General features: G+C 36.3%; 1 long non-coding RNA gene across 5 annotated transcripts in view; it reads left to right on the top strand.

The window, feature by feature from the left end:
• The window catches only part of LOC143240079 (uncharacterized), a 53,214-nt gene that overhangs the window by 31,589 nt on the left and 8,651 nt on the right, over positions 1–12,974 (top strand). For all 5 annotated transcript variants that reach the window (XR_013021560.1, XR_013021563.1, XR_013021564.1 and 2 more), the window contains exon 3: positions 7,744–7,811. This is a non-coding gene — a long non-coding RNA (uncharacterized LOC143240079). The remainder of the gene's footprint in view (positions 1–7,743; positions 7,812–12,974) is intronic.

Genomic DNA, 12,974 nt, shown 5'->3' with positions numbered 1-12,974 from the left:
ACTATCGTCCAGATAAATTAATGTACGTGATAAGTAAAAAAAAATAGTAAATTCATATTAAACAATTATTTTAGCTTGCATCTAACATTGTACAAACTAGTTGTTTTACTGTCTTTGTTTATGCTCAACGTAAGAAGAGAAATTGTATTTTTTATTCTGTCGAAAATTCAAATTAAGTCATTAAATGAAATCAGACACCAGTAACACGGCTCAACTTTACGATGCATGGGTACGTAAACTGAAATCAGACACCAGTAACACGACTCAACTTTACGATGCATGGGTACGTAAACTGAAATCAGACACCAGTAACGCGGCTCAACTTTACGATGCATGGGTACGTAAACTGAAATCAGACACCAGTAACGCGGCTCAACTTTACGATGCATGGGTACGTAAACTGAAATCAGACACCAGTAACGCGGCTCAACTTTACGATGCATGGGTACGTAAACTGAAATCAGACACCAGTAACGCGGCTCAACTTTACGATGCATGGGTACGTAAACTGAAATCAGACACCAGTAACGCGGCTCAACTTTACGATGCATGGGTACGTAAACTGAAATCAGACACCAGTAACGCGGCTCAACTTTACGATGCATGGGTACGTAAACTGAAATCAGACACCAGTAACGCGGCTCAACTTTACGATGCATGGGTACGTAAACTGAAATCAGACACCAGTAAGGCGGCTCAACTTTACGATGCATGGGTACGTAAACTGAAATCAGACACCAGTAACGCGGCTCAACTTTACGATGCATGGGTACGTAAACTGAAATCAGACACCAGTAACGCGGCTCAACTTTACGATGCATGGGTACGTAAACTGAAATCAGACACCAGTAACGCGGCTCAACTTTACGATGCATGGGTACGTAAACTGAAATCAGACACCAGTAACGCGGCTCAACTTTACGATGCATGGGTACGTAAACTGAAATCAGACACCAGTAACGCGGCTCAACTTTACGATGCATGGGTACGTAAACTGAAATCAGACACCAGTAACGCGGCTCAACTTTACGATGCATGGGTACGTAAACTGAAATCAGACACCAGTAACGCGGCTCAACTTTACGATGCATGGGTACGTAAACTGAAATCAGACACCAGTAACACGGCTCAACTTTACGATGCATGGGTACGTAAACTGAAATCAGACACCAGTAACGCGGCTCAACTTTACGATGCATGGGTACGTAAACTGAAATCAGACACCAGTAACGCGGCTCAACTTTACGATGCATGGGTACGTAAACTGAAATCAGACACCAGTAACGCGGCTCAACTTTACGATGCATGGGTACGTAAACTACAATCCTCTTCCCAAATAGCGAGGAAACATAAGAAATACCACCCACCAGAGACTGACTCAGCGGCAAGGTTGAAGGCTTTAACGCTAACAACTGGATTCGATACCCGTGGTTGGCACAGCACAGGTAGCTCATTGTATAACTTTGTGCTTATAAATGAACACAAAAACAATCAAACACAACGAATCCAATAAACTGGTTGGTTGACATAAGAGTTGTTTATTTGGATAAACAATTTAAAAACTTTAAGAATACAGCTTCACACAACTTGTTGGTCTGTTTGTTTGTTTTGAATTTCGTGCAAAGCTACACGAGGGCTATCTACGCTAGCCGTGCCTAATTTAGTAGTGTAAGACTAGAGGTACAGCAGCTAATCTAGTTATTACCACCCACTGCCAACTGTTCGGGTACTCTTTTAGAAACGATTAGTGACATTGATCGTCACAATATGACACCCGCACGGCTGAAAGGGAGGCGTATTTGGTGCGACGGGATTCGAATCCGCGACCCTCAGATTGCGAGTCGAACCATGCGAGGCCCATTATGAACTGAGGAAACTTCTCCAAATATGAATCTTGGTTAAATAGTGGATACACTAGATAAAACAAAGTAGCTTTGTTCCAAAAGAAAGAAAACAAATTACTAAACTCTACACATCAAGGTACATAACGAGCTACTTAAATAAAACACAGACGTTAAAGTCAGAACTGCAGTGTTTTTGTTTGTTGGTTTTAAGAACCAAGCCACTTTGGGTTATTCGTGTGTCCATCGTGGGGAATCGAAGCGCCGGATTTTAGTGTTGTAAGTTCATAATCTTACTGCTGTCCCACGAGAGGTGGGGTACCTGTTGTCCTTTCCACACCTCATTTGATCTCTTCTTGGTCTTGTTATTCTCTCACCATTCCTGAACAGCGCTTTCAATTATTACATTCAAATTTGTCATGAAATAAGAGCACATTTAAGTATTGGGTTACAAAGCCAAGAGAAGAAAACGTTACAAACATACTATTTGAGAACCATAAAACGAAAAAAACCTACAGCGTAATCCTAGGCTTAGATGCTTGAAAAAATACGGTTTAGATGTTTTTATTTATTTATTTTTCTACATGTAAAGCAAGGAAAAGGTCTTGACCGATCAATATATCGTATGCATTACATGTTGTCTTTCGAAATCTGTAGTGCATACTGGAAGGATGTATTTTATGTATTTTTCTTATAGCAAAGCCACATCGGGCTATCTGTTGAGCCCACCGAGGGGAATCGAACCCCTGATTTTAGCGTTGTAAATCCGGAGATGTACCGCTGTACAATCGGGGGGCGACTGGAAGGATTAACACAGTTTGATTGAAGACAATGAAACCCGGTTTCTAACTCTTAAGTTCGCAGACACATCGCTGTGTTACTGGGGGATGGGGTGGCAACACGTTTTGGTAATAAGTTAAAAAAGAGCTTTATTTTACAGGTATTAAAAATAAGTAATTGAAATAAAAGTTCTATTATAATTATCTAGACTGTAAATGTAGTCTTTTTCTAACTTTATTATCGATTGAAGTATAATAAGGATATACATATATATATATACACACACACACCATAGGTGCAAACTTGTTGGTGGGTGTAGAGCGGGGAGTCATTTCTTTTAGTTGTTTTTACTAATCACGAGCTGTGGACCAATGTCTCAAATCATTCTTTAAAATGCAAAGCTTGAATCAGTGTATTATGATTAAATGACATGAGGAACTGATTTTTGCTGAATGTGATTTATTGGGTTTGAGAGTGGCTCACTAATATTTTATTGATTATATTATTGGAGAGAGGTACAAACTGTAAATCAAGTCTTGACTTGACTGCTGGTAAGTATACGGTGTGGATCCGTAGTTTTTGATTGATAACACAGACCTGCGATGGTTTTACTGTATTGAAATATTTACATGTTCTACACTAATTCCTCTAAGCTGAATCCGAAAATATCAATTTTTCTCCATCGTGTACAGATTTTTAACAAAGCTCCATATTTACTTTTATATAAGTGAATCATTTTCGTTGAAATAAGGTCACATTTTGTTATGCTCAAAATGTTGACAACCACTGGATATAGATTTCTCTAGATCAATCGCGACATGAGTCTTATCGGAAATTTGCATAACTAAATTACAGAAAATTCATTATAAAACCCCAAAACAGTGGTTATGAATTGTAACTTCATAAGCCTCCGTTATTGGTGGGTAAGATTGTAAATTAATCCCCGTTTAGTTTTATTGTAAGTATGTGACGTGAATCAGCATTTTAAAATTTATTTCAAGGAGGGTGTAAGGTTGAACCAGTACCTCTCGATTTCTTTCAGGGGGTCTGTGGTGCAAGGCGTGGATTAACACTTCCGCCGATTTTTGTTTGGCATCAGGGATGTTTAGTAACTTTAACTGACGATAGATAAGTACAAGGTGCGGAACAACTACTTAATTAATTATTGATAGTATCAAATGTACACGTCTAGTGTAATTATATTAGCTTGATCTCGCAGCAAATTTGATAATCGATAAGTTTGAAGTGTATATATTTCGCCTACCTGTATTTATAGTCATTTATTCAAACATCTGTTTAATATACACCCATCCTTCTCTTTGTTTAAGAAAATTATAACGTTCCTTTTTTTTCTGGATAAAGAATGAGAAAACATTTCGAGCTCAGCTAATCATTATTAATGTAGAAATGAAAGTCTTAAGTCTTATATTAAAGTCACGTTATATATATATAGAATTTACCTAGACTTTTAATGTTCGTGGGCGTTTTTTGCAGTTCCTTATCACTCTGGCTAATTAGTGCACCGTGGTCCGGCATACATCAGACTTTAATTAAATCGTAAATTGTTAGAAAATCGCAAACTTTCAAAAATTACACATTTAACATAAAAACAAGTAAATTTCTTTCCTCTGTGATACCAGTCTGAAACCTTCAAGGAGAATATTTACAGTAGTCACCTTATTGGAGATCGTGACAAGCTTTTAGTTTTTCGTCGTGACATCATAAATCAATTTCCTTTTTGATTGTGAATACACTCAATTAGCGCTCCACTTGATAAATGAATTTAGCCGACAGAGGGAGCAGAGGTTCCGTATAAACCAGATCTTTCAAAATCGTAGCTGCTCAACGACACAGCAAGTAAACGTACCCCTATATTGAGCTGCCTTTGTGATACAGAGTGCAAGTCACGAAATATAACGAACAAAAGTTTGTTGTTGTTTTTTTCTGCTTGTTGTTAATGTTACAGTCACTTTTGTAAATCCGTGACATATTATTAACACTTGTCAGAAGCAGTTTGACTTGTCGAACTAATTTCTCAGGATAAGACCTAAGAGATAAGACTTAACAGAGCGATTTCCGACAGTTTCCAAAGTTTGGTTTAAGCTAAAAAATTACACGTGGAAAATGTAGAAAAACTATGTCATAAGTGTAAACAATTTCCATCCTTTCTTGAAAATGGTGATTTTATTTTGTCGTCGGCAAACAACAATCGCTCACAAACCTATTTGAAACTGTGGTAATTTATAAGCATGTTTAATCTCGGTTGGCCCGCAGTGGCCAGGTAGTTAAGGCACTCAACTCGTAATACGAGGGTCGCGGGTTCGAATCCCCGTCACACCAAACATGCTCGTCCTTTCAGCCGTATGTGCGATATAATGTGATGGTCAATTCCACTATTCGTTGGTAAAAGAGTCGCCCAAGAGTTGGCGGTGGGTGACTGGCTGCCTTCCCTCTAGTCTTACACTGCTAAATTAGGGATGTCTAGCGCAGATAGCCCTCGTGTAGCTTTGCGCGAAATTCAAAACAAACCAAATCAATTAATCTTGGTAAGTATTATCCCGCATGAAAAACTGTGCGATTGTTATAAAGCACAGGACTACACAAAGAACTATCTGTGTTCTGCCCACCACGGGTATCGAAACAAGGTTTATAGCAGTGGAAATCGCAGAGATCCCGCTGTGCCACTGGGGGAAGGAGGCAGCTACATAAGGGCTATTTCCACTAGCCGTTCCTAATTTTGAACTGATTACTTAGAGGGAAGCAATAGCACCTGCCGCCAACTCGTGAGCTACTCTAAGTGAATAGTGAGTTTTAACTGTCTTTATTATTGCAACCCATCCATGGTTCCAAAGTATGGATCACGTGTTTACGGCAACTGGATGCAAACAATGATCTGTTATGACAACCTAAGGCTGAAAGTAGAAGCTTTGATTGGAGAAAGGTAATTAAAATTGTCGTATTTAACATATCTCCTTTAATAATAATAACACGAAAATATCTGACCAAAAGGTCAAAGTCTCGAATGATGAGATGAAGACTCAGGTTGTGTGTCGAAACGTTGTTTCTTTTAGTACCTTATATGATATTAGGAAAACTAATGTTAGTTGGTAAATTTACTTCTGGTTTCATTATGTTGGCCACTAGGTAACTCCAAATGTTGAAGAGCACAAGTCTAGAAAAAAATAAGATGAACAAATATCGATACTTACACTTCAGAAATTCATTATTCCAGTGAGCTATAATTCATTATATGCTATCAAGTAGATGGAGTTTGTCAACAGAAGTTGTGATACAGAAACCTGCTGTTGTTCTAATGAAAAGATACAAGTGTTCACGTTACGGTTGGTGGGAATGATAGTGTCATTTTGAAAACTAACGTTTTACAAATCACTGTCTCTCACGAGAACAAGATTTAACAACTACAGGTGGTTGTCTCGTGAGAATAACGCTGACCACGTGGTGTTAAGGGACTTTCGTGAGGAATGTGTTGACCACGTCACGATATACTGAGTATTGGTGAAATAAGAAGGGGAAACAGCTTGCAACTCTAAAAGTTTTTTTATTATTATTTATATAAGTTAATAGTTTATCACAAAATGAGGGGTTCATCCCTCCCCTTTTCTCACCCAGTGCGCCTGCCTTCAAAACTTTGATCGCGTGTTATCTGTTGAGCATGCGATTTAGATTCTTTAGGCTTGTTCTTTTTAAGTATTCCAGGTGCGTTTCTTCGAAAACGCCACAAAGAAGAAGTTAACGCCCTTTATGTTTGGAAGGGGCGTTGGATTTGAATAAGTTAACGCCCCCTTATGTTTGGAACGGGCGTTGGATTTCAAAGTATGATCGCTGTAACGCCATACTTCATTTAATTTATTTTGTTTCACAAAATACACACACTAGGCGACACAGGGCCAATGAACGTAAACTAGTTACATCTGAATTACAATAAAACAGCCAACTGAAAGACAACATGAAAATCTTAACTTGAGAAAAAGACTTCCCTACCACCTTCAACATTGTAAAGTGTTTAGTTCCGTTGATTTGTGCTACGCAAAAAAATTTAACTCCAGAACTGTTGATTGTATGGAACTTATTTGGTTTTTGAAACATACCTTTAGAAAGTGTTTGTGCAGGAGAGTGTTTGTTGTCTTTGTTGAATACAAATAACACTAACAAAATTCCCATCAGTTTCATTATACAATTTTTCTTATCTTTTTTCTTGTCTAGGTCAGAGTATTGTTAGAGATAAAAGCTTAAAATTACCCAATGTGATGCAGTATGTGGACCCTAAAGGTAGTGGACGGAAACAAAAATGGCAACTTGGTGATTAAGACGTTGCATTATTATTATTGTAGTTAATATTACAGATAAGCTACAACTTACGATACGGGGTTGGAAAGCGATTCATACTCATCCGTGTTAGAGGATTTATTATTATTCATGGTACTCAATTTCATAGAATGTCAAAAAATATTCATTATTGTCGACCTCTCTGGCCGTTTTCCTGAGTTTCATCGTTTTAACCTTTTACTGGTTATAACTGAAGAAAGTTAAATCTCTGCAAGAACTGAAGGTTAAATACCAAAAATGTGGAAAAAAGAAGCGGTCATTTTACATACATTAGCTAAGCTATGATTTCAAAAACTTACACATAATTTAAAATACATAATACTTTTAACAGACGTTCTGATTGGTTGAAATAAGGGACGAACATAGAAGTAAACTCTTCATTTATTTGATATCGTAATTATTCTAGAAGGACGAAAGAACAATATGTTGGTCACAACATAATGTAGCTATTGTGTTTTCAATTATCATTTTAAGGTAAATCAGTATTCCATATTTCTGTGGATTCAAAATTCTGAAACCCCTTATCGTTCAACATTCTTTAAGTATGGCTTTTTAAATTACCTTAATACAACTGGTGCTATTACTGTTGTCAATAAACTGCCACACTTTTACACACAAATATTATATGTATGTGTGTATATATTACTGGGGGTTGGGGGTATTGTTTGTGGTTTACATCTTGGGTTTTTTTTTCTGCTTTCTTGATTCAGGGGTGTCGCTCAAGTAAAATATTCCTCAAGGAAGGTAATAATCACATAGATTATTTCAATGATAGGAATCAGAAACGAAGGTTGAAGACTGGTATTCACCATCTTTCCCCAAGATGAAAGGGCACACCAGGAAGTAAGTGAATTATTCTGATCTTGTTGTAGTTTGAATTGTTCAAAAATAAAAAGGTCCCTCATTTAACAGGTTATTCAAAAGGGTTTTCATCTGCAATGCCAACGAACGATCCCGGGTTCAAATTCTAGTCAAAGAAGACAAAGTAAATTGATTAGTAAATTGTTTCCCAACCAATATGAACTGGCCCAACAGTGATAATAGCAATAAACAGTCCATTGACACCATTTTGACTAATAATTTGAATGCATTTTTCACTTTGTAACATTTGAACGTTAACAATTAACTTGGTTTTGTTAAACGTGATGGCTGAAAGCGACATCGAGAACTAAAGAAGTGCCAGGCTATTGTTTAGATATGTTTGATTAAATTACGACCATAACAAAACCAATGAAATTAGAGTAGATTTTTTTTTTTTTTTTGCTCCCGCTAACGGCGCGGTATGGCCAAGTGGTTAAGACACTCAATTCGTAATCTGCGGCTCGTGGGTTCGAACTCCCGTCACACTAAACATCCTCACTATTTCAGCCGTGGGGGCATTGTGCTATTTCAATCAATTCCATTATTCGTTTGTAAAAGAGCAGCCTAAGAATTGGTCGTGGGAAGTGTTCACTGGTGTCTTCCCTCTAATCTATCACTGCTAAATTAGGTAACGGTCAGCGCAGATGGCCATCGTGTAGCTAGCTTTGCGCGAAATTCTTATCAAATCTTCTGATAACCAACCCTACTCAATCGTCAATCTCTTTTTCCCGTAATTTAAATATCGTAGTCATGTTTTGCGGAATCACAGGTGTCTAGGTTTGTTTTACGTTTATTTGAGAAACTTGCAGCATCACCGGATGATACGTCTGTACGGGGCCATAAATCAAAAGTTCGAGTAACAAATAAGAATGACTCACCACTATACTGACCATTAAACGTTTTACGGGCTTGGCAGAAAGCTGGAAGTTCTCCTCGTAACGGCTTGTTTAACTATAAAATTACAAATCACGATATACCTCAAGGAACTACAGCTGAGACGGAAATTACTTTATCGCTTCATAAGTTACCCAATTAGCAGTTGGTGGCAGTGCTTCAAAGTACTGTCTGTCATCTTGACTAATTACTGCTGATGCTAAGGTGTCCTGATGTTTGTGATACATTTGTCTCTGAGTGTGTGAAATTAAGTTTACACTTGGCGAATTTTGAAACACGTGCGCTTGTTATAGTGCACTTTTATTTAGTTATTTTTTTTTCTTCATAGTTTCTTTAATTAATAACAACCTGAAAGAAAGTCTGTTATTGTACAATATTAAATGGATAATTTATCTTTTTTTCAGTGAATGTAATAGTTACATTATTGAAAATGTTTGTGTGATTTCGACAGTGTCGTTCTACATTTTACTGTCTCCTCCCCGTGCAGCTTGGGGGCACGTCTGAGGATCTGTAATGCTAAAAATCGGGTTTACATACCTGAGGTCGTCAGAGCACAAATAGCCCATAAGAAAAAACAAACAAACTTTTTTTCTAACAAAAAGTTATGTAAGTTAATTCATATCATAACAAAGCAATTTATTTATTTATTTAGTTTTTGTTGTTGCATAGAAACTAAAACAGTAGTACGACTTTCAAGTTTCTCGGGCCTAAAGCTGTAGTATTACTTGTTTGTTTTGAATTTCGGAAAGAGATATACGAGGGCTATTTGCGCTCGTCGTCCCTGTTTAGTAGTGTAAAACTAGAAGGAAGACAGCTAGCTATCACCACTCACCGCCGACTCTTGAGCTACTCTTTTACCAACGAATAGTGGGATTGATCGTAATTTATAACGTTCCCACGACTGAAAGGTGTAACGGAATTTAGAACCCGCGACCTTCAGATTACGAGTCGAGCGCCCTAATCATCTTGCCATGCCAGGCCCCGATGTGTGAGCGATCTTTATTCTACCAATAAAGACATGACGTCTGAACTGATATAACAGCAAACATAGGTCTGATCAAAACAGCCAGCAAACGTGATCTTGTCAAAGGAGTACTACTAGTCTGATTTGACGTGATGGGTATAATTTTATCAGTATGAACTTAGGTATGGTGTTACTCGAACAGTGAAACGTTAATCAAATACAAAAAGAGAGATCAGGCTTGTAAAATATCGTGTTTAAGTGTTTGGCAAAATGTACTTGAAGGACGTACAGGGGTGCAGATGTAATTGTCAATTACCAGGTGACGGATTCTCGAGAAAACCCAAGAGTGGTCCTCAAAAATACAGGCGCCCACATACTGAAAGAAAAATCCACATTACCATGAGGCTTAAGTACTGAAAACAAAAAATATATAAACTTTAGTGAAATAGCGCTCACAATTGAAAGGAGTGAACAAACAGAAATTTGAGCCGATAAGGAAAGCGTACCCAGAAATTTATGAAGTGGCGTTATGTCTGGGGAGGAAAAATAAAGTGGGAAAGTCGTACACTAGACGGGTCTGCCCCCCACGATTTTTTATTGTTATAATTTTCAACAGAAATGATAAATTACGTAAACATATTCCCTCCATAAACATAGGCCTAATTTCATGCATGGTTTATTTCATGAAGTAAATACAATAGTATATACAGCTTTAGGCTAAGTACCTTGCTTAAAGTAAATACACTTGTATACCTAATCTCAGTTTGGCATTTTTCATAAAGCAAATACAGCAGGATGCATAAGCTCACATGCCCCCTAACGGCAGAGTGGATTTACACCACCAGAAACATGGTTTTGATTGATACCCGTGATGGGCAGGGCGCAGATAGCCCACTGTGTAGCTTTGTTCTTAATTCAAAACAAACAAACATAACCTCATTTAAGTACCTTTCATAAAATAAATAAACTATTAGGTAATTTACATAAATTCAATACACTAGTATACATAACTTTAGTTTGGTATCTTTCATAAAGTAAACACACCAGTATGCATAACGTTACTTAAGTACCTTTCAGTACACATAACCTCTCTTATGTACATTTCGTAAAGTACCCTAAAATGTTAGTTTCTGTATGGTTAGTTTCGAAAATAAACACCACAACTTCTATCATATATCATTCATGACAAAATAATACAAATATACGACGTCACTATCTCTCACAAGGTAAACACATACCATAACTTAATAATACCAATATATGACGTCACTATCTCTCTCAAGGTAAACACATACCATAACTTAATAATACCAATATATGAGATCACTATCTCTCACAAGGTAAACACATACCATTACTTAATAATACCAATATATGACGTCACTATCTCTCACAAGGTAAACACATACCATAACTTAATAATACCAATATATGACGTCACTCTCTCTCACAAGGTAAACACATACCATTACTTAATAATACCAATATATGACGCCACTATCTCTCACAAGGTAAACACATACCATAACTTAATAATACCAATATATGAGATCACCATCTCTCACAAGGTAAACACATACCATAACTTAATAATACCAATATATGAGATCACTATATCTCACAAGGTAAACACATACCATAACTTAATAATACCAATATATGACGTCACTATCTCTCACAAGGTAAACACATACCATAACTTAATAATACCAATATATGAGATCACTATATCTCACAAGGTAAACACATACCATAACTTAATAATACCAATATATGAGATCACCATCTCTCACAAGGTAAACACATACCATAACTTAATAATACCAATATATGATATCACTATCTCTCACAAGGTAAACACATACCATAACTTAATAATACCAATATATGAGATCACTATATCTCACAAGGTAAACACATACCATAACAATAATAATACCAATATATGACGTCACTATCTCTCACAAGGTAAACACCTACCATAACTTAATAATACCAATATATGACGTCACTATCTCTCACAAGGTAAACACATACCATAACTTAATAATACCAATTGATGAGATCACTATATCTCACAAGGTAAACACATACCATAACTTAATAATACCAATATATGAGATCACCATCTCTCACAAGGTAAACACATACCATAACTTAATAATACCAATATATGATATCACTATCTCTCACAAGGTAAACACATACCATAACTTAATAATACCAATATATGAGATCACTATATCTCACAAGGTAAACACATACCATAACTTAATAATACCAATATATGAGATCACCATCTCTCACAAGGTAAACACATACCATAACTTAATAATACCAATATATGAGATCACCATCTCTCACAAGGTAAACACATACCATAACTTAATAATACCAATATATGAGATCACTATATCTCACAAGGTAAACACATACCATAACTTAATAATACCAATATATGACGTCACTATCTCTCACAAGGTAAACACATACCATAACTTAATAATACCAATATATGACGTCACTATCTCTCACAAGGTAAACACATACCATAACTTAATAATACCAATATATGACGATCACCATCTCTCACAAGGTAAACACATACCATAACTTAATAATACCAATATATGATATCACCTATCTCTCACAAGGTAAACACATACCATAACTTAATAATACCAATATATGAGATCACTATCTCTCACAAGGTAAACACATACCATAACTTAATAATACCAATATATGACGTCACTATCTCTCACAAGGTAAACACATACCATAACTTAATAATACCAATATATGACGTCACTATCTCTCACAAGGTAAACACATACCATAACTTAATAATACCAATATATGAGATCACTATATCTCACAAGGTAAACACATACCATAACTTAATAATACCAATATATGAGATCACCATCTCTCACAAGGTAAACACATACCATAACTTAATAATACCAATATATGATATCACTATCTCTCACAAGGTAAACACATACCATAACTTAATAATACCAATATATGAGATCACTATATCTCACAAGGTAAACACATACCATAACTTAATAATACCAATATATGAGATCACCATCTCTCACAAGGTAAACACATACCATAACTTAATAATACCAATATATGATATCACTATCTCTCACAAGGTAAACACATACCATAACTTAATAATACCAATATATGAGATCACTATATCTCACAAGGTAAACACATACCATAACTTAATAATACCAATATATGACGTCACTATCTCTCACAAGGTAAAC

This window comes from Tachypleus tridentatus, chromosome 13 (genome assembly GCF_004210375.1).
Source record: "Tachypleus tridentatus isolate NWPU-2018 chromosome 13, ASM421037v1, whole genome shotgun sequence".
NCBI lineage: Eukaryota > Metazoa > Arthropoda > Merostomata > Xiphosura > Limulidae > Tachypleus > Tachypleus tridentatus.
The sequence above is the reverse complement of the archived record's forward strand: the minus strand, read 5'-3'. Positions and strand labels throughout refer to the sequence as shown.